This window comes from Catharus ustulatus, chromosome 3 (assembly GCF_009819885.2).
Source record: "Catharus ustulatus isolate bCatUst1 chromosome 3, bCatUst1.pri.v2, whole genome shotgun sequence".
Lineage (NCBI taxonomy): Eukaryota > Metazoa > Chordata > Aves > Passeriformes > Turdidae > Catharus > Catharus ustulatus.
This window is the reverse complement of record NC_046223.1, coordinates 60,095,145-60,114,044: the sequence shown is the minus strand read 5'-3', so window position 1 is coordinate 60,114,044 and position 18,900 is coordinate 60,095,145.

Sequence of the window (18,900 nt, the reverse complement as noted above, 5' to 3'; positions counted from 1 at the left end):
ATCTATTTCAAAGCCTTTTATGTGCAATGAAAACAAGTGTAGAGAAGCTACAGGAAGGTTTTGTGTTCTCAGGCACTCTCAAACTATACATATTCAACACTCCAAACTCCTTCTAGATGGAAACCACACTCCTTTTTCTTAGAAACAATCCCATTTCTAAAGGTGAGGATTAGGAAGCTAAGTTCCAGGCTTAAACAACTTTTAATTTGATAAAATAATATTGCTCATAATACTGGACAAAAAAAAAATTTAAAAATCCAGAATGTCCCTACAGCTCATCAGCTGAACCATATTCCACAGATCTGATGCAACAATATAAACCTTGAATTCATTACTGCCCACCAGTACAAATTTCTTCCTCTAACAATCCTGTGAACCTCACCACATTTGTCTTATCCAGGTATAGGTTCTGGAATCTGTCTCTAAAAGATGGAGGAGTGAAACCAAACCTAAATAAAGTGCAACTTGCCTTTGGTAACTACATATCAAGTAGACTAACCTGATAATTTTTCTCTGTGAACTTACTGAGGCTGCACTCGATCCCCTCATCCAGATCATCAATAAAGATGTTAAACAGGGCTGGGCTAAATACTGAGCCTTGGGGAACTCACACTGGTGACTGGCCACCACCTGGATGCAGCCCCACGCACCAGCACCTCCGGGCCCAGCCAGCCAGTTCTTAACGCAGCAAAGAGTTCTCCTGTCTAAGCCGTGGGCTGCCAGCTTTTCCAGGAGAGTGCTGTGGGTGACAGTACTGAATTCCAGGTACACAACGTCCACAGCCTTTCCTTCATCCACCAGGTGGGTCATCTGGTCATAAAAGAAGATCAGGTTGGTTAATAAGGACCTGCTTTCCTAAACTCATGCCGGGTCTGATCCCCAGGTTGTCCTGTATGTGCTACATGAGAGCACTCAGTCTGTTCCAAAACCTTCCCCTGCACCAAGGTCAGGCTGACAGCCCTGTAATTTCTTGGATACTCCTTCCAGCCCTTCTTGTGGGCAGGTGTCATGCTGGCCAGATTCCAGTCTAGGACCTTCCTGGCTAGCCAGAACTGATGACAAATGATGGGCAGTGATTTGGCAAGCTCTTCCACTACTTCCCTCAATATCCCCAGGTGGATCCCATCCAGCCCAGAGACTTCTGAGTGCCTAAGAGGCCCAGCAGGTCACTGACTACCTCCTCCTGGATCACAGGAGGTCCATTCTGCTCTCCATCTCTGCCTACCCACTCAGGGGGCAGTTGCCCTGAGGATAACTGGTCTTTCTGGTAAAAACTGAAGCAAAGAAGGCATTAAGCACTTCAGTCTTTCTCATCCATGGTGACAATGTTCCACCCCCTGCATCCAATAAAGGATGGAAGTTTTCCTTGGCCCTCCTTTTGTTGTTAATGTATTTATAAAAGAATTTTTATTGTCTTTCACAGAGTGACACTGTGATCCAACAACATGTTTGTACTCTTCCTGAGTTGCCTGCCCTTTCTTCTAAAGGTCAAAAACTCTCCTTTTTTCCCTGAGTTCCTGTGAAAACTCCCTATTCAACCAGGGTAATCTTCTCTGGTGTCTTCTCTTTCAGCACGTAGGGACAGGCTGCCTCTGCATCTCTAAGATTTCCCTCTTCAAATATGCTAGGCTTTCCTGGACCATTTCATTATTAAAAACTGTTTTCTAAGGGACTCTCTGAACCAGCGTCCTGAGCAGGCCAAAGTCTAGCTTCTATAAGCCCAAGGTAGAGGTTTTGTTGACCACTTCCTTAGTCCATCAAGAACCAAAAAGTCCTATATCTTTCTGGGCACTCTGCCTCTTCTTCCTTGCCTGACCCCTCTGAAGAGCTTGTGGCCACCCACTGCAGCACTCCAGTCATGACAGTCGCCACACCACATTTCCTTGATAGTGACATCACAGCTTTCCTGCTGCAGGATGGCCTCCAGTTCCTCCTGTTTGTTACCCATACTCCAGGCACTGGGGTAGATGCAATTGTGACTGTTGCACTCTCCTCCAAGATCAGCTTCTATGTGTCTCAGCTTCTGCACCTAAAGGGAATTGGAAGCGTTTGAAATAATGGTCAAACAATCAATGAATAATTCTAGCCACTGCATGCTGCTGAAAAACAAGAGTGTGTATGACTCAGATAAATTCATGTATGTATTTTGAGACTCAGAAGAGGAGGGGCTTTGAATTAACAGGTTAGAAAAACAGTATGAATAACATCCTGAGGGCAAATGATCTAACCATTGTGTCATGTCATGTACTTTAGCAAGAAAAAATATTAACTGCCATGGTGAGCTAAGTAATCATTTAGACATTTGCAGCAAAGGAACCGCTGCCCTGCTGAGATTTTAATGACTTGAGAACAAAAGCATCTCCATTTAGACACCAGAAGCATTTGACCCTCACAAGCCACTGTTGCTGTGGTCACTACATTGTGTCCATACTGCCCTTCTGGTTCAGTGTTGAAGTGAAACCTCGACTGTCCTAATTCACCATCTGTCAGTTGGTTTTGCAGTGTGGTTTTAGCATATTCAAACTAGACTATCCGAGCAAGAAGCTCATCCAATAGCTCTCCTCCATCCACCCATGCACCATATTTGCCCCAGTTTGTAATGGAGACAATAAGTGGCTACATCAATGACTTGTCCTTCAAGCCTCAAACTGCTGAATTATCAAGACTGCTGTGAGAATTAAAGATATGGTATCAAAACTTGCAGGGACAAGAGACCAGGTTTGAGTTACCCACCCCAGTTTGCACAGGAAGATGTTCAGAAACGTAGGTTGCATTTCAGCTTTTGGAATAGTTCTCAGTGTTCCTATTACAAAACTCTAATGGATGTCTCCATCTCATCTGTCTAGCGCTACTTTAACATTATAGCTAAACATCTCTGGGTTTTCTCCCTCAACAGTCAGTCTAGAATTACTCTCACAATATTGCAAAGTTGGGTCATTTCTGATTCTTGTTTCATCCTGTCCATTTCAGATACAGCACCATGTCACTGGTTATCCACACGGAAGTAACGTCACAAACCCCATAACGCAAGATCCAAACAGGGTTGCCTAATGCCAAGGTATTCCTGCACCAAAGTACTAGGACACCCTTCCTTGCTTCTGCTTCTCTGTGTGCCTCTATCCTGAGCTCTCCCTGCATCCCAATGTGCTGAATATGTCTATACTTTGCAACTGAGCAAAGCCTGAATTCCTTGTGCCCATAGCTCTCCTTCCTTTCTTGTGCTCAGCATGACAGTCTCATCATCATCCATTTTTCCCCTGAATACTTCCCCCAGACTGCCTTAGCCCAGACTCTCTTGGTCTGAGTCTGGAACGGCTTGGGACAGGCTCTGCACCGGAATGGGAAAGCACCGGAATGCGCCTGCAGGAATCACACAAAGCACAGGCCTCTGCAGCACCAGGTGTCCAACACAACCTGCAGCAGGTTCAGGGGATGCTCAAGGTTTAGTGACCACTGAAAAAGCCCTCTTCCATGATAATTCTTGGCTGCAGCCCTAGGAAGTATCATCCATGGGACTCCAGGTGAGGATAATGCAGGGCGTTGTGAGGGCAGACTCCTGCAGCTGCCTTCCCACAGCTGCTGTGTGCCAGGCTGCACCCGTGCTTGACCCATTTACAGTTGCCATGGAGAGAATGAAGCGTATAGAATCATCACTCCTCCAACTGCAACGAGTTCTCATGGAAATGAATATCTATTTGTGAATTTAAAGGGGAAATACGATAAAATGGTTATGAAAATCTATATTGGTGACTGCTGACAAACATGCATTATTTGACAAAACTAATCCATCATTCTTTGTTATCAGCAGGCTGCAGCTCTAGCCTAACCTCTCTTAACAAGAGAGGAAATTGGGCACAGTTGTGGCACCATTCCTTTCAAGAGTTTCACATTCAAAACTGAAATACTTTTCTTCTTAATGGTCTTGTAACACAAAAATGGATTAAAGCAGCATTAAGCCAGGAATCACATTTTTATGTGCAGTGCAATTTCTTGCAAATTCTGTGAATATGTTGGTATCCCTCCCAACAATTAGATTTCTTCCCTCTGTTATTGTGTTGCAGGTACAGTAGCTACTAAAGAGAACAGCACGGTGCAACAGATTCTCTGAGATTGCAAAAAAGAGCTCCTTCCAAGTGTTACTACTCAGCAAGGTTTCTTAAAGAAAGAAACCTTGCTGTATAAAGGTTCATTGAGTTGATAGGAAATGTGCAAAAATATTTCATTTAGGCTTCACTAAACATTTTATACATCTTAATGATTTTTTCATTAGTTTATTCTCTTTTTCTGCCAAACTGAATTTATGCAACTCTGCAGTCATGAGACAGCTCAATTTTACAAGCTTGGTGGCTGCAGGTAATTTTGGTCAAGCCTCTGGTTTAGGGTATTTGCAGCACATTTATTGAAACTATGACTCAGTGAACAATGTTATCTACACTCACGTGTCAGTGGATGGCCTTTGATTAGCCATTTATGCACATGTTTCTAGGCACATTGATTAGTTTTTATTTTTATTTGTTTAAAGAACTTACAAACCTAGCTGGGGATCAACATTCCCAAACATCAACCACATTTGGAGGAGATTAGTCTTCTATTAGAGATCTGATCCCACTTTTTTCACTTGGCCTTCTGATTATTTTATATTTGTGGTAGCAGGGAGAGAAAAACAAGCTTAAAGAAGAGAGTAAAAAAATCAAGGCACATAAAGTCTGTTATTCTAACCAGAATGTCCCACGGGGAAATGATGCAGGGCTAGCAGCCCTGAAGACAGAGGAGGGGAAACTGTGCTAGAGCACGTTTGAGTGACACAGACCCAGGCTGTGGGTTTGTGGGGGTTTGGGTTTGGTATTTTTTTCATTTTGTTTCCTGGTAAAGATAAAAGCAGACAGTTAAAAACTCAGAGGTAGGCAATTCTTTCATCCATCTTAGAGACAGAGGGAGCTGGCTTGTCCCACAGTAACACAGTGCCATCTACTGATCCCTTTCTCTAAGGAAAAAAAAGGGAAAAAAGAAAACCATACACTAAATTATATCTTTATGTTAAAAAAACAAACAAACAAACAAACAAACAAAAAAACCCAGAAAAAAAAATACAAAGAAACCCAAACCAACCTAAATTTCCCCTCGTGGTAGGGCAGGTGTAATCAGGAGCTGTAGTGTCAAATGACAGCTGTCCTGATTCTTACTGGCAGCTTTGCAGCACTGCAGCTCACCTGTCTCAATTACCCATACTTAACTACAGCTAAACCCAAGGTATTTATTTCACAGGCATGAAAAACCACAAAAATGGGAAGGAAGCTTTTTTTTTTAAAGCAAATAAACCTAGGACTTCTCATCACAGAAGACTTCATGAGATACAGGGATCTCTGAATGCTGACAGCTACTCTAAATCTGATTTATCCCCATCCTTTGAGTTGAGGTTCAGGTGCAGGTGCCTTCCAGAAGCCACACATTCCCATGAGCTAAGTGCTGGGCTACATGCCGGGAAATTCCACATATTTCCTTTCTGCTCCCCTTTGGCCTGAAGAAACCCATCCCTTTGTACTGTTGTGTAGCTGCCCTTGGCCAGGAGACAGCTGCAGGGGGCACATAAAGGTGGGGAATGGGATACAGCTGCATGGTCGGACTTTGGCATGTGACCACACGTGTGTCCACTACTCCAGTATGGGACTGCTACCTTTCCCTCACCAGCAAATTTATGTTTTATCTTCTTTATTCCTGAGAAGAAGAGGAGTGAGAGGAAGATCAGACAAAGCTAGAAGACAACAAGCTTGGGATTTAGAAGTGCCAAATACAGTCCATAGCTTCCCACAGATGGGCTTTTTCCATATTCTTTCAGTGCGAAGGAGCAATTCCTAATGGGAAACCAAAGAGAAACTTTTGTACATTTTTGATTGAACAAGTTTTTATGCACTGGTGCAGCATTTACCTTTTCCCAAAAATAACATTTCCCCCCTTCAACTTGAAATACTTTCCTGAAAACTATTTTTTGGATATTGGGCCATAACAACACCATGAACATACAGAGATGGTGTATTAAAAACAATGGTGAGCAGGCTTCTAGAATAGTAGAAGAGCAGATCCTGAGAGCTTTAATAGTTCAAAGCTGATCTATATTCACCACTAGCATGTAATTTTCAACTTACATGACGTGTAGAAAGAAGTCCTTTTGCCCTATTTTGTCCTGAGAAGCTCTTACTTGGATAGCATAGCCAGGATTTGGTGCCACCTTCACAATGCGTGTGAAGAGATACAGCGGAAAGCAGTGAACAATGACAGATCTGGAAAGCATGAAAGGAAGACTTGCATGAGGTAACATCACCTAAAAATATATCAAAAACTACTGAAAAGAGAAGTAATAAAATCTTCCTGCCCATCGTGGATAGAAAGAAGATGTAATGACCTTCATTCAGAGTTAGGAATGTGAATTCAGGTTGCATGCTGGTAAAAAGCACTTCAACAGCAGAGGTAGAGAAAGGAGAATAGGGTGCCTAAGAGGCTGTGGACTCCCTTCAACCACAGACCCTTACTGACAACTTTAATAAAAATACAGATGTAATTACTCTGGCCAGAAGTAAAGCCTTAGACAAGTTCATGAGGTTCTTCAAACCTCCCTTGCTCCATGAACCTCTGATATTAAAATTCTTACCTAGTGAAAAAATGAGTGTCCTTCCAACCACTAACCCAGGGTCAAAATACAAGTACAGTCTGATTTCACACCTGGGTGTAAATCAGAAGATACTAAGCTAGGGGCAGTGGAATTACACTGCTGTAAAGCCCAAAAAGGTCACCTTTAAGATCATTAAGCTAGTGGGTTTTACTGTAACAAAAGGCAATTTCTAGATATTTTTGTAGCTATTCTAGTTTCTTTATTATGTTCTGTTCTGGATTTTATAGCAATAATGATATCCTCACCTCATTGCTATAAGTAGTGTAAGAGGCGGAAAAAAATATTAGCCAGGAGAAAAATAAGTTTATTTGATGCCCCTGCACTATATTTTAAACCCACCAATAGAAGAATGGAAATGAATACATTCTTTCTATTAAACTCTACTTAGTAAGCCAGTATCTCTGCCTTCTGTGGCTAACAATTTCACTCGACTTTCTTTTTTAAGCTGGCTAATTTTGTACAGCAAGAGCGTTAATTAAAAATTAAACCAAAGGGCTTAGCTAAATCTTTGATTTTCTCTGTGTCCCAGTTGCTCATCTGTAACAGAGAGATCGAAGTTTTCTCACCCCAGACATCTGCTGGATGATTCATTAAGATCTGGAGGGTGGTTTGCATATTTCCAAGTTTTTAAAATAGATCACAGCAGACAATCCAAACACTGTATTAGAAATTAATTTCCCTTTACTGGAATTTTGACAGAATTCAGAAAATTACTGGAAGATATAGAGTATATCTTCTTCCAAGATATACAGTCATCCAGTGTGACTGCCCATGCTGAACCCAGAAAATAAATCTCTCAGCAGCTTCAGTGGGAATGGGATCAGCTCATAATTTCCCCATTTTCCACAGGAAGCCTGACACCTTACCGACAGACACAATGAGCACCTTCCAAGACATACCTCTACTTCTGCATTTGCATCCTCTCCCAGTGGATGTCCTTTACTAGCACCTCCCAAAAAGCTGGTCCACTCCTTTGTACCTGGATAGATAGCTTTTACTGCTCACAGGAGTATTTAAATGTCCTTTCTATTTAGCATGAAGAGCAAGCAGTCAGTACAACTTTGGTTTAAAGGTAATTTACTTATTGCCAAGAATCAGCCTAATATCACCTATTACTGGATGGAAATAAGTTCTTTTTGGGGTAAAGGGGATACACAGTCTGCCTGGCTGCATGAAGACCATCATCCCTTGTAGTTGTGATGACATTTAGTTCCCCATGTGTGGACACTCTTATCATGGGAGTAACAAGTGCATTTTCATGTTTAATCCACTTCTGAAGATAAATGTTGAGTGTGAGTAAACTAAGCAGGAAGAAGACACTCATGTACCAGGAGCTGATAAAGCCAAGTTTATCAGACTCAGCACAAAAAGACTCACCTGAAGCTGTGGATATCAAAAGTCCAGGTTCCAGACATGAACAAATCACCTTAAAACATTTGACCACATGAGTAGCCAGCAAACCAGGAAATGTGAGGGAATGGCCAGTTAACTTGCCAAGGGTATCTGGGACAAAGTGTCCTCACTTTCAGCTCTTTCAACTCTTGATGCCATTGACCCCAGACAGATTGATTTGTCATGGGTGAAGCTATTCACTTACCCATAGCTGAGAGGGTACCAAGCAAGGACAGCTTCCACTGAGCACTACAGCAATGCTCTTGCTTAAGCACTGCAATATCCTTGCTATTTCTCACATTATTTCATAGTTGTGTCCTGTAGTTTTGCTCTAGCAGAGCTCTTTAGTTTTCACTGTTTCCATTTATAATTCTGAAATAAAGAAGCCTTAACTTTGTGTTACTAACTTTGAATGCTAAATTATGATTTCCATTATTCATTGCCACAGCAGACTTTTAAAGAGGTATCTCCACCCAGCTAAATGTAAGATTTTGTCTTCAGGTATATTAATATCTCTGGGAGCTGCTCAGATCTAGTAAGTATTTACACATATATTTAAATTTAAGCATGCAAGTCGTCCTCTGATGTCAGCCAAAATTCTGTTTAAAAGTAAATTTGTGGTTAACTCACTACACAGACTTTTTCTTCTTTTACTTAATAGAACAGTTGCTATGGCAATAATCAGTAGCAGAGCACTTGTGGTGAAAGGCAGAATGTTTTGATTGTCATGTGAAGATTCACACCTTTAGAATTAAATTCTTTTACTAGCTGCTGCTGCTGCTCTGCCTGCTGGCTCAACAGACTGCAGTGAGTCTTTATTAGCTCTGATAAGCAGCACCAAGGCAATGATTGTCCAGCTTGCTCTGAAAAGGCCACTTAGCACTGAAGAATTAACAAGGCATTCATTCCCTGTACAAACAAACATCCCAAAGATGATACTATACAACAGGTGTTCAATCTACAAGGAAACTTCTTTTTCCTTTGTAAGGAAATATTTTAATTAACTTCCTCTATAAAGAACACCTGATGGACTCTCTTACGCAAATACTAATCATGATCAAAGCAGTTATAAGAAGGGATATCCAATTCATGATCATAAATCTATAGCCTTCTTGTGTGTGCACAATATATTCAATTTTTATCAGAGTTTAATGGAGCAAAGAACAAATATAGTACCAACTTGTCCACCAAGAACAGAAAAATATCCCCAGCTAGTCAGACAGAAAAACAGATACGTGGGAAAGAATAAATGAAAAGGTATCAAAGCAGACAGAATAGGAACACAGAAATTCGTGTTTAGCCTTAAGGTTGCAAACAGGCAACTTTGTAAAAAATTCTGAAACCATTTGCTATGCTAAAAAACCTGAGACCTCTTGAAATACCTGCTTTTAGAAGACGCTCTCAAGGCTGGTCCTGAAAAACTTCTTGGGAATTTTAGAAGGAAAACTCAGTTCCTCAGCAGTGTCCTCATGACTCAGTTGAAGCACAGTTGGGCTTTTGCAACTCCCAGCTATTCCCTCTGCCCTTTCAGTCACCATGCCCAGTAAAAAAAAAAAGACAGATTTCTTTCCCTGTGGTCACTGTAGGATAATCAAGGACCCAGTGTCTTGCCACCACCTGCCACAAAGGCACATGGCCTTTATATGCAATATGAATACAAGCTGCTACAAAAAACATCCTCACAAAGGGTGTCCTGGGATTAAGCAGACTCTGATGCTCTGTCCCAAAATTTAGTAACACACAATATCCCTGAAATTTGTTGCAAATACTTCTCTGATAACAAGAAACACACACTAAGGCTTTGAGACTGTAGCTGGGTGGGGGGGACAGGCGAAGGTAGGTATTTTCCATAGCATTTTCCTAGGGAATCTGTATCTTTTCTGACAGTTTTCATGTAAAAGAATGGTCACATGTTATGACAGCAAAGTAAATAAGTAAATAGACTGAACAGTGTTAGTAAGAGCTACTTTGCAGTGGATCTGAAAAGTCACTTTTTCTCTGCTTAACTTAGCTGGCTCTGAAATGGAAATACACCAGTGGAAAATTTTTTTATCTCTGCTACCTATTTTTGGAGTTGTCAAAAACATATCACCTAGATTTTTTCCAGTTTTCAGCTGATAAAATGCTTGTTCCTTTTCCCTATATACTTTCATACCACTGGGCTTTTTCATGCAGAGTAACTGAGCTTGCCTTACCTCAGCCAAACCCTGTGTTATAAAGTCTGATGTCTGTGGTCCATTTCATAATGTTAGTCAGGTCTTACACAGCTTTAAGTGTCCTACACTCTTCCATTTAAAATAAACTAGTTTAAAGTTTCAGCCTAGAAAATGGAATCTGAAAGAAAACCCAACAGAATCTGCCACTAGAAGTGGCTGGACCTTTTCACAGGCACAGGCTGACATCAATTTCAGGCAAATATCCAAAGATTTGATATTTCAGAGTATATCACATCTGGATCTGGTCTAGTACCTGAATCTGAAATGTTAGGCACACAGGTTTATCACAGGAACAACTTTCCTTCCTTTTTAGTGTTTTGTCTTTTCAATGTATCATACTTCAAAATTGCAGAGGCAAAGGTAAAGCAGTCAAGAAAAATGTCACTGCAAAAGATGAGAGCAAAGGGGGGTTTTAATAATCAGAACAAAATTTAATTTTTAGAAGTTGGTGAGTTTCAGTAGCTAATTTTTTTTTTAATTCTTACTTATGATTTTGAAATATTTCTGAAGTCTTTCACTGTCTTTAACACTGAACACGGACCCCAGAGATAAAAACAAATAAGTTTTGAGATGGAAACCAATACCTTCTCCTGGTCCAGAGAAATGCCAGAGAACTACTTCCTAGGAAATCATCTATGACAGGCACACAGGAAAGCCTTGTGAAAATGTTCTTCACAAATGGGTCTCCTACTCAAAGGAAGGAGGCCCTCCAGCTATACACCTTCCACAGTTTGAAATATGTGACCCAGTGTTCCTTTTGTTTAAACATTTACCACCTTTTGCAGAAATAGCAGAGAAGTTTCATTCATTCTCTTTTCAATTGATATATTTATTAGATTTGTAAATACATAAAAAATCACTTTGCCCTTCTAAAACTTACATTACTACAAATCTGAAATGTGATTTCATACAATACTTGAAAAAAAAAACAGAAGAATGAGGGAAAAACTTGGAAATACTTTCCTCTCCTAATATATACAATCAGCCAAATAAGTTTTCTCCAGTTATCAAATTTGCTTCAAGATTTCATTTGCAGTTCAGCACTAAAATGTCCCTCAACTTAGTCCTCCTTGCTATATATTTCCACAGAAGCTTACAACTGTCAGTCTTTGCTCAAGCAAAAACCATGAAAATACATATACCATCACCACTCCTTGCAAATTATTATTTTCATAAAATTTTTGTTGTGCTTAAGGTAAGAGATGTAAAAACACCTTAATCCTGCAAAGTCAAACCATTCCTCCAGTAAAGAGACACCAGGCAGAAAGGAAAATTCCTTTCTTGGCTCAGAAGTTTGTGAATGCTGAGAAGGAGAGAAGACCTCTGCAGGCATGGTAGTTCCTCAGCCTCCTCCCATCCCATCCAAATCAATCAACAGGACAGCTCTACACACCCTTCAGGGCTGGTTTATATTTAGAACTTAATAAAGAATAAAAAATAGCAAGTCATACACTCCCTCTGCTTTGGGGAAACAAATGTGCTAGTGAACGGATGATATAAATAATCGCACGATGACACAACGAAACGCCTCATCCGGTGGCTTCAGCGCAAGCTGCTGTCCAGGGGCCAGCAGAACTGCTGGATGTACTCCATTCATCTCTTTTTCAAAGTGATGGATTTCTTTTTTGGGAACAAGCCCAGTTCACCAAGGAGTCATTTTTTCCCCTATAAGCTGAGATCAGTCACCAGTAACTCATCACTTCTCATCCAGCCCGTGCTCTTCACTTGTAACTGAGACTTTCCAGCAACGATTGCACAGCTGGCCTGCAGGAAACACCCCCGAACTCCCTATTCATAGTCTGGGAAGGGCAGAGGAAGGAGAGAGCAGACAATCAGATACAGAGTGATAGGAAAAGTGTGACCTTCCTTTCCCTCGATAGTGACACCATTTTCTCCCTCAGCTTTAACCTTTTAAAAACATTCAAGAAGCCAAGTGAAAACTCACAACCTCAATGCAATCTAGACATAATAACACCAAATTTTAGATGCAAAAGAAGATCCATAGTTCTGGGTATAGATACTAGGCCAGAGAAGGTGAACATGACCAACAGCTCCAGGGAAGAGCCATTCTGTGTCACTACTCACCCAACTACATGCACTTCTACTAAAAACTGGTTTTATGTTTCATTAAATAAGTTGGACATACTGTCCTTGGAGCAAGAAAACAGGAGGTTTGTGTACCTAGCTCTCCTGCTGTGACACAGTTTACTTTTAGGGAATGTATGAAAAATAACTCTTTATCAGGGACTTCCATGCCCCCTCCCTGCCAGGTGCAAGTGAGGCATGTAGAAGTCATAATGCTTCTAGACAGTCACATGGAAGGATTGAGAAGCCTGGAACATTTGGATGCTGAATGCACAGAGGATGGCAAGATTATAGGGTGGCTAAGCAGGGGCCCAGGAAATTGCAGCAGAAGTTACACAATGTCTTGCCTTGTCCATCCAAAGCTGGCGCTGCAAGTCCACTCAACTGCGCAAGAACTTGCAGACAAATGTGACTGGAGGCGTACAGGGACAAAAGAGCAAAAAGCCATGATGGGCTTACAGGGATATTTACTGCTTTCCAGCTGCCTTATAAGAAAAGAGTGCTCGAACGGCAGGCTTGTGCTCTCAGGGTGGTCCACAGCAGGGTGTAAAATTGTTGGGGAGTTTATTTACATGTTCAGTCACTCTTTCTGGCCTCTAATAAGAGCATAAGCAGCATGAAATGAGGGCTCACTACTGTGAAGAATTGCCAGATAATGGGATTTATGGAAGAGTAAACATCTTTATACACATCCCTCAGTAGTTAACCACTGTATCAAGCAAAAGACATGCTTCCACTTCAAGGGTTAAAACAGATTCATAATCAGAAGGGATGATACAACACCCTGGTGCAATCCCACCGTGCAGGACAAGGAGGAGGGTGCTGAGTGTGTACACACACCCCCTTCTGCTCACAGCAGCAATATTTTTGTTCACTTTCCCAGATAACAGAATCAAAGAATCATAAAGCAGTTTGGATTGGAAAGGACCTTTTAAGGTCATCTAGTCCAATCCCCCTGTCATGAGCAGGAATACTTGCATTTAGATCAGGTTGTTCAGAACCCCTTTCAACCTGGCCTTGAACGTTCCCAGGGACCTTAGAGGAGCTATAAATTGCAGAGTTTTTTGGTAGCTGGGCTACCACTACAGTCCTGATTCAAGTTAGTGCTGTAGTTCAAAGCCTGTGCTGCCCAGTACCTCTTTGAGGAGCAGCACCAAGTGAATGAGGTTGATCCAAGCCTTGGCATTAACACGGCTGCCAGCACCTTTCCTGGCAGTTTTTGGGAACACAGAATGAGTTTCTTCTTCTTAGTCCTAGCAGGGCAGAGCTGAGGCGCTACTGCAGAAGACATTGCTTGATCTGCCTCCATTTGGGGAGGAGTGAATGTCGGTCTCTTGGGCAGTAATTTCTATCAGCATTTCTCCATATTTCACCTATGGTTTTCTCAGAATTAGCGGTGGTGGAGGAAACAACTCTAAATAACCACAATGCAAATATTTTACAGTGGAAAGCACCACCCTAAAAATGGCACAGAGCCATCATTTAAAATTACACAGGGCAGGAGCAATGCCCCTTTGAAAAGTGTCATTTCAAGGTAAAAGGGTGTTAAGGAAAGAGTGTGTGACCCTGCCCATATTTATCCTCCCAAGTAGTTGGGGATGTGTCACGAATCCCTGTTACCAACCTGAGCTACTCCTCACTCCCACGTGGCAAGCTCTGCCTTGCCACCAAGGGACAAAGCACAGCCACCACCACAATCACTCTGTGAGAGCAGCTCACAGCCAGTTTATCACTGTGAACCTGCAGCAGGGAGCCAGCAGTGCCAAAATACAGAAATAGCAGCACTCCTCTTATCACCCAGGGTTTCACAACACACAATGCAGTGCCAAAAGGTCCATGGATAGGGTGGGGAGATTCCCCTCACCTTTTCCCAGGGCTCATCACTTAGTCCTGACATTTACAAGAACTGTGAGAAAAGGTTTCTCATTTCCAGGTGTGGCAACATGACCCTCACCTCTCAGTTCAGGATCTGGGCTTTACAAAGACTGGACTGCACGGGATGCATCCTGAGGAAAGGGTGCAGTGCCACTCTGCGTGACTGAGACCATGAACTGTATTAACCTTCTGGAGGGAAAGGGGGAAAATGACACTGAGATATACAGTCACCTTTAAACAATACTTTGGTCACACAGCCTAATGACTGTCTCTTTACCATTGCTCCATCCCACTCCAGGGAGAATTGCAGCTCTAAGTGGAAAGTTAAGAGCTGAGCTGTGCTTGGCCAAACTTCCTAATGTGATGACCAGAAGCCAAGTAATGAGAGTAGGCTGAGTCCTCCCAGCTCTGCAGGGCTGGTCTGAGCTCACCCCCACACTCACCCATCAAGAGCTGACCCTAGTGGTAAAAAGGCATCCACTGATGCTGGAAGAACAAAATGCTGCATCCAGCATCTTCCCTACAACTAGAAAGCACTTTCCTCAATCACATTATTCCATCAACAAAGTATTCATAAGTCTCCCCTACAGAGAAATAAGTTATTACCATTCTGATGCTTCAGATACAAGTGTTCTGCATGGAGATCTACAGCACCACAAATCATGTCTATTCAAAGCACAGCAAATTGTTCAGGGCCGCATGGATAAAAAAGCAAATGAAATTTCACATGAGGTTTGTGAAACCCCAGGCAGTTTCTAGCTTAGTTAAGACAACCCTGATTTGGCATGTCTAATGCACCTGCTGCTCTGATCACGCAGGGCTTAGTCCATGCACAATCACTGCTTTGAGTGTTCACATTTCTTAAATTTAACTCGGAGGACAGCTAAGTAGCCACATGTGGAAAGAGAAACAGTGTTGTGAATTAATCATAAAAATTACCTGGCTTAGCTTCAAGGAACAGAGCTCTTTCAAGAGCACTCAACATCTGACAGCATCCCAGTGACAATTCCATGGAGTACAACTCCAGCCCTTAATAGCCGTTCCATAAAACCAAACCAAGCTAAGTTCCTATACTACTTCATGGCAGTGAAATCCAAAAGAAAATTTTGTATTATTCAGAATATTTCTGCAGTTGCTTTTTCTCTTTGTACGTGATTTGGATGATCTCAAAGGCAAAAAACAACACCCCCTATAGAAGTTATTTAATTATTTTCTCAGCTTCACCTGAGTCCAGTCCTCACTTATATTCTGCTTCTTTACATCTGCTGTTACTTTAAGTATCTTCATTATTTAGATGTATATAAATTGATTTACAAGATTCATCTGTAGTGAAACAAGAACTAACCAGCTTTCCTGAATTAGAGTCTGACCTCCCAGTGATGCACACCGAAATCTTTTCACTCTTCCTACCTCAGCTCTGCTCCAACTCATCCCTACCAGACACCCAGCAGCCAGAGTACACACCAGCTGACACTTTTTTCCTTGAGTTTCAGCAGTTAGTTTTCCAGGATACCTGAAGACAACATAAATCCTATTACCAACAAAGAAAAGAATAAGCAAGAAAACATCAGCCAGGAACATTCTGCCTCTCCCTTACAAGGCAACTTTCCTCTCTGGTGAGATTAGTCAAACCATTCAGAACATGAGTGCACAGGGAAAAGACTATATTCAACTCGCTTTGAAGAAATGTCTTGCAGGCATTACAGTATAGTCTGTCCTTAAATTGCCTCAGCAGCAAGAGGAAAAAATGTTTCACATTTCCAGATGCAAGATGTGCAAAGAAGGTTAATTAACTAAAGTTCATATACTGCTTTGAAGGTGGAAAGACCTCTAAAGGAAGTGTTAAGAACAGATAACCAGAATCCATCTTTTCCAACCTCATAAAAAGCAGATTGATGCTGCACAGAACATGTACAACAGAGAAATTGTCCAAGTGTAGGATTATTCACCTAAGTTTTACTTAGAGCCTAAGGTATTGCTTAGAAACTGGTATTTACCAGCAGTATTTGAGTCAGAGCTGTGATTTCACTACCTATTTTTGACAGGTAACCCAAATGGGACATTAGAGTAAATCTGGCTGGAACATTATGACATTTCCTTCAGCATTCAGGGCTCATAGTTTTTATGTTTAAAAAGCAGATTTCTGACAGCTCTCTCAAAAAGTAATTTTTCCTGTGTCTGTCCAAGTACATAACAGCTCAGCCAAAAATGCTGTTTCTGCAGCACAGTATGCTCATTAAATAATTCAAACACTAACACTGGTGAGAAGTGGCATGTAGTAGCAAAACAACAAGTGAATCTGAGTAAATGACAGCACATTTCTAGATATTAATTAGGAAGGAAAGAATGAGCTTATTTAAAAATCAAGCTGAAATGTACCTCTTGCTGCATTTTGTCCTTAGACAGAACATTATCATCCTTACATCCAAACTTCATGAACTACAATAACTTAGCCAAACCTCAGGAAGAACAATGGGAGGAATTACTTTCCTCCTGCAGTGGTGAACAGCTACATTTCTCAGAGAAAGAAGCACAATTCGCTTTGGTAAACAATGTTCTAATTCCACTGTGGAAAAGAGGTATTGGTCAGACCCTGGGAAGAAAAGAGAGTCTTAGGCAGGATGACAGCAAAACCAGAACCAAGCCATCAGCTGACTATCAAAAGTAGACATTGATTTGTATGAGCTGAGAGGAATGTGACCTCCCCTGAACCCTTGTTCTCAAAATAAGGTAGTTTTATTATTTAAATAAGTGGATGGTGTTAAGCACTACAAATACATAGCATGTTGTGCTATAAAGAGCTCAGGAATCCAAAAAACTTCCTTTCTTTCTGGCTGCTTGTGGAAATAAACTGAACAGGAAAGTAAGGTCTCATACCAGAGTGAGATTTTCTTTGGAAGCTCTCAGACCAATACCTCATCTTGCCCTTCTAACTGAAGAATCACACTATGGAAACTGCATATCTGAACAGTTATGCACATACACATACTTATTTTTTAAACATAAAGCAAAGGTTTCAAAACATATCACCAGCAGAGGAAGCAGCCTGAAGCTCCTTGTAGGGGTCAACTGATTAGAAGAATCTTACAGTGCTGTAACAGCAAATTTCTCTCTGAATCACCAACAAAGTCTGGTGCATGTGGCTCTTGCAGGATGCTGTTTTTCACCCCTGTCCCATATGACTCAAAGACACACAGGCCAGTGACACATTTGACCATCCAAAAAAACCTCTCCACACTATGCATTTGAATGGGCAAAACTGACAACTCTGGAAAAAATTATTAACTGCAGGGATATAATTATGGCTTACAAAAATATCCTTTCCATCCTCAAAAAGCTTAGTGCAGTTCTGGAAGCAAACCAGCACAGGAAGGAGGTAATTTCCTAATCAAACTTCTAAGGCTACCTTACCATACCTACTCAATGTCCTTTACTTGGAAAACTGGCTACAGTGTCTCCTTGGAAAAGGGTGACTGAAATATAGTCATTCAGTAGGATTGAAATCACCCACTTTCAGCAAATAAGCACTCATGTGAAAACATGGATATTTCACCACAAGAATCCCAAAGAGAGTCCCAGACAGATATTTTGCTGTTTCTACCAACAAACATTTTGGCATTCGTCCTGAGGACAAAAGCACATATTTTCATCAGTTAAACACAGCCGATTCATTGCAGCCTAGTAAGTGTAAACAAATCAGTTTTTAAAAATTAAGGCAACATCAGGAAATGTTCCTTTTCTTTTTTATAGGTCAACCCTTGAAAATGCCATTTTACAGCTGCAGAAAATGTAACTTTGCCCGACTTTTTTGTTGGGTCAGCCAAACTTGAAAAAAAACCATGAAATCTCTCTGTATCCAAGGATAGACCACTACTTTAACAGGCACTGTTCCCAAAGGAAGAGAAAATCCAATTACTAAAACAGTAGCATAATCTTTTCATTATTATTTCAGGAGCTCAAAGTTAATTGGACAAGTTTAGCACACTGTGAACAAATGTGTCCTCAGTTCACAAAAAATAGTCTGTAATTGCTTCCATTTCTCTGAAACCAGGAGATAGCTCTCATTAGCAATACCCTGGAAGAAGCCTTTTGCGGGTTTGGGTAATATTACAAACCCCATCATTATCATATCTGGGCTCCACAGAAGCTCTTACACAAAGGGAAATGTTCCTATTTCATCTTTCATGCAACTGCACAAGGGCCCCACATGCCTACACAGGGGAAGCTGTTCAAGAGCTTTTGCCTCAGCCTTCACTGCAGCCCAAGCATCTGTCAACACCTCATGTCCCAGTGGGCTCCTTGGACCAGGCACTCCTGCTTTCACTTGAGCCAAGCTGAAAGGTGCAGCACATCTTCCCAAAGCTCAGGACAAATCAGTGTAGCATCCAAGTGAGAAACCTTGGCTTGATCTACCTGACCAGTCACAACTCCATCTTCCTCTTTCCTCCTTAAACAACTGCTCATCCAGGACCCTTGTGCTCCCTTCTGTGGGATCATCCGCAGTTTCTAGGATATTATTAAGGACACCTGGTGCCAGAGAGAAATGCAACAAGGCAGGCAGTGCCGTGGTTAACTCCTCACCTACCAGAGAACACATCTGGTCAGGTGTGCTCTACCATCTCCTGTGTCTTAAGACAGAAAACTTACTTTTCAACACAGCAGCCC